This window comes from Pipistrellus hanaki, assembly GCF_964339955.1.
Source record: "Pipistrellus hanaki genome assembly, chromosome: 10".
Lineage (NCBI taxonomy): Eukaryota > Metazoa > Chordata > Mammalia > Chiroptera > Vespertilionidae > Pipistrellus > Pipistrellus hanaki.
In genome coordinates, this window is record NC_140512.1 from 64,431,596 (window position 1) to 64,435,721 (window position 4,126).

The 4,126-nt window shown below is 45.2% G+C and overlaps 1 pseudogene across 1 annotated transcript; it reads right to left on the minus strand.

The window, feature by feature from the left end:
* Positions 1-2,498: 2,498 nt before the first annotated feature.
* Positions 2,499-3,017, minus strand: LOC311629263 (small ribosomal subunit protein uS13-like; annotated as a pseudogene). Its single transcript has one exon. The product of its transcript is annotated as a small ribosomal subunit protein uS13-like (transcript).
* Between the last annotated feature and the right edge of the window lie 1,109 nt (positions 3,018-4,126).

Here is a 4,126-nt window from a genome sequence, read left to right on the forward strand (position 1 = left end):
CAGCACAATTTACAATAGCTAAGATTGGGAAACAACCCAAGTGCTCGTCAATGGGTGAGTGGTTGAAAAAAGGTGTGGTACATTTATATCAAGAATGCTATGCAGCAGTATAAAAGAAGGATTGTTTACCCTTTGAGACAGCATGGAGGGACCTGGAGAGTGAAATAAGTCAGTCAGAGAAAGACAAGTATTGCATGATCTTACTCATATGTGGAATTTAATTTACAAAATAAACTGATGAACTGAATGGATCCAAAGACATGGAAGCATGGAACAGAGTGTGCAATCTCAGAGAGAAGATGGGTAAAGAGTAGGTGAGTGGGAGATGATCAACCAAAGACCTTGTATGTATATGTGCATAACCCATGAACACAGATAATAGGGTAGTAAAGGTCTGGGGCGGGGGTCAGGGGTGAGCTGGAGGGTGTCAATGAGGAGAAAAAGGGGACATATTCGATACTTTCAACAATAAACATTTAAAAAAGTGTGCACCCTGGAGAGTATTATTCTGCTTTTTGACTTTTTTTTTTTCAAAGCTAGCAAAGGAGAACATAGTTGTTTCCTACTCCAAGAAGAGAGCCAGTTTTGGCAGCCCAGCCAACAAAAACAATAGAATTGGCACTGTTTATTCCTTTGGTAGGAATAATCTCCTTCTTATATTCACATGGCAAACCCTTACTTATTTTATAAAGTCCAAAATTAACGTTGGAAGGCTTCCATGACTGATCAGCCCTCTCCAATCCTGCCCTGCTCCACACCCTGGGCAGGGCAGGATCGGTGAGGTTGCTTCATCTTATTTTCCAGTGGCACTTCACATCCCTAATTTAGTGTATCTCCCACTGTTCCACAGTTAGCTTTTTTTTCTGTTGTTGACTACATGACCTAATGATATATTAATTTTGTGTTTTTTCTCTGTCTTCTGCTTTATGGATCAGAAAGCATTAAGGCAAATAAAATAATAAAAGCTGTCACTGGGGCAGAAGGAGGTAAGAAATCTTAAATCTTTTAGAGTATTGTGTATTCAGAAGGGGGTGCTTCACTGCAAATATAAGATAACCCAACTTTGCATTAGCTTGGATATTAGGCAAGGCATAAGACAGTACACTTCCAATTTGTTTGCCTAAAAACCTTGATATTTATGCATTTATAAAGTTTTGAAAATTTACAATAAGCAATTATTATGCTATTAGAGGCCCAGTGCCCGAAATTCATGCATGGAAGGGGTTTCCTCAACTCAGCCTGCACCCTCTCCAATTGGGGACCCTTTGCCAGATGTTCGATTTCCATTTAAACCGGAAGTCAGACATCCCTCTCATAATCTGGGACCACTGGCTCCTAACTGCTCACCTGCCTGCCTGCCAGATTGTCCCTAACTGCCTCTGTCTGCCAGCCTGATCACCCCTAACTGCCCTTTCCTGCAGGCCTGATGTCACCCCCAACTGCCCTCCTCTACTGGCCAATTTGTTTCTGATTGGTCGGTTCCTATGCTAGAGTCAAAAGCTTTGCCCTCCCACAGCACCCAAATTTGGTTCTCATTGTTGGTTCCTGTGCCAGTCAGCTTCAGAAGCTCCACTTCCTAGGCAGCCAATTGGCTCCCCATAGCACCAAGATTTGGTTCTGATTTGTCAGTTTCTATGCTAGTCAGCATCAAAAGCTCCACCTCCTAGACAGCCATTGGTTTCCCACAGCACCCACCTTTGGTTCTGATTGGTCAGTTCCTATGCCAGTCAGCATCTCCAGGCCTATCTCTGGGCCTGATCAAAGAGGCAGGGCTTAACAACAGCCCCTTCAGAGGCCAGGAGAGAAAGAAAAGCCTGGCTGTTGATGAAGATCAGAAAGAGGGAGAGAAAGAGAAGGTAAGTACACTGATCAACAACTTTCACTGAGGCTGCAGATCAGACCCTGACTCACTTTCTGGGTCTCAGCCACCTGGGCAATAAGTGCTGGGTCACCAGGCTGAGCAACCCAGTGCTGACTTCCAGATGGTCTGCATTTGGTCACAGGCTAGGCCCTTTCCCAAGCCTAAAGCCTCTGCCCAAGCTTTAGGCTTGGGTAGACCCCCCTCCTCTGATGGCTGGCTGGGAGTGACCTGGGTGCCGAAGAGGTTTGCCCAGGTATGTATGCAAATTAATTTTCATATTTGTTGGGTTAATTTGCATACTCACTCTGATTGGTTGAGGGTGTAGTGGTGGTACGGTGAATTTCTGTTTCTCTGTTATTAGGTAAGATGTCCTCCATAGATTGCTCTGCAGGCATTGCAAGAATTGGCAAACATGCTCTGGGCACAGAGCCTTCATATACAACCTGCTTTATGGGCCTGATGACCCCTAACCCATGCTATGTAATTAATAATTTTTTCCTCTCCTGGGAAACAGGTGGGATTAACAAACTGTGACAGTGTCCATTATCCTTAAGGAAGTCACACTGAGATGGTGTCTCCTCTCCAAAGACATATTACACATAATGCAGAAAGGAAGAGTCATGCAGTATGTGCAAAATTCTTTTTTTTTTCTCCCATAGGTGTATAAACTATTTATTAACAGACAAGGCCTACAGACTTATTTCTTCTTGGACACACCCACAGTGCGACCCCGACGGCCTGTGGTCTTGGTGTGCCGGCCTCGAACGCGAAGACCCCAGAAGTGGCGCAGCCCTCTGTGGGCCCGGATTTTCTTCAGCCGCTCCAGGGCCTCACGAAGCTTGTTGTCCAGACCATTGCCCAGGACCTGGCTGTATTTCCCGTCTTTCACATCCTTCTGTCTGTTCAAGAACCAGTCTGGAAGCTTGTGCTGGCGTGGGTTCTGCAAAATGGTGATGACACGCTCCGCCTCATTCTCTGTGAACTCTCCTTCCCTCTTGGTGAGGTCGATGTCTGCTGTCCTCAGCACCACGTGAGCATACCTTCACCCTACTCCCTTCATTGCAGTGATGGCAAAGGCTATTTTCCGCCGCCCATCCATATTGGTGTTGAGTGCTCACAAAATGTACTGGAACTTCTCAGGAATCACTAGAGACATGGCGGCAGCGGCGTGCAGGCCTGCCTCCTGTGGAAGTGCAACGTTCTTGTCACAAGTTTTTCTCTGTCCAGATAACATGCTCATTAGCGACTTCTATTAGATATTTTAAAGGGATCCATTACTTAGTGCCTCACCTGAGGCAGAAACTTTGGGATTAGATGTGTCTTTTAAACCGGTCACCGGTGAGGTAAAGCATGTTATTGGAGGGTATCAGCAAACCTATCTCAGGAGCCTGGGGGAGGAGAGTGATGTCCCCCAGGACGCACAGCACACCTGTTCCTTTGGAAGCACTTGCTGCTGGTGCCCATGGCCCGTGGCTACAGGGTGGGAGGGGGGAAATGCACAGTTGCTACAAAGTATTTCATGACCATCTGAGTCCCATGGAGCTAGTCTGGGACTTGGTCATTGGGCTGAAGTCACTTCAAAAGAATCCCACCCACTGTGCTGGGGTGCAGCATAAGGTCCTACAGGCCAGGGCAGCTCAAATGAAAGATTTACCTGTTTACCCATGGTGGCCATGAGAACATAGCCAGGTTATCTGAGTTATGGTTGAGAATGGGAAGACAAAGGGGAAAATCAAGAAACAGCACTCTGTCCTAGACAGAGTGCAGGCAAGGCCACATCCCAGACATGCCTCAAGAGGCCAGAAAAGGGATGAATTTCATTTTCATCACTTCTCACCTGTTTCCCAGGTCTTCTGTCTTTCTCTTTATTGGTTTACTCTTTCATTGTTGTCAGAACACTTCCTCCTGTAGCCTCCAAAAAAAGGGTGCAGGCGAGATAATTTTTTTTGAGGTCTTGTAAGTCTAAAAATGTTTTTATTTTACCCTTATTACTCATTGACAGTTAAGGTGAATACAGAATTCTAGGTTGAAAGACAGAGATTCATTATCTATTCTAGCTTCACTCTGGTTCTTGGAAAGTTGAATGCTATTTTAAATTCCGACCTCCCCCTACTGCCCCATCTCGTATTCATTTTCTCTGATCTCTCTTCCCGGTCTCCAAAATTGAGATGTTAAACCTGCAGGAATTGTTTTCTAATTTTTTTTCATATGTATATGAAATGTATTATGTATACATGAAATAGATACCATGTCAGGCATCTTGGC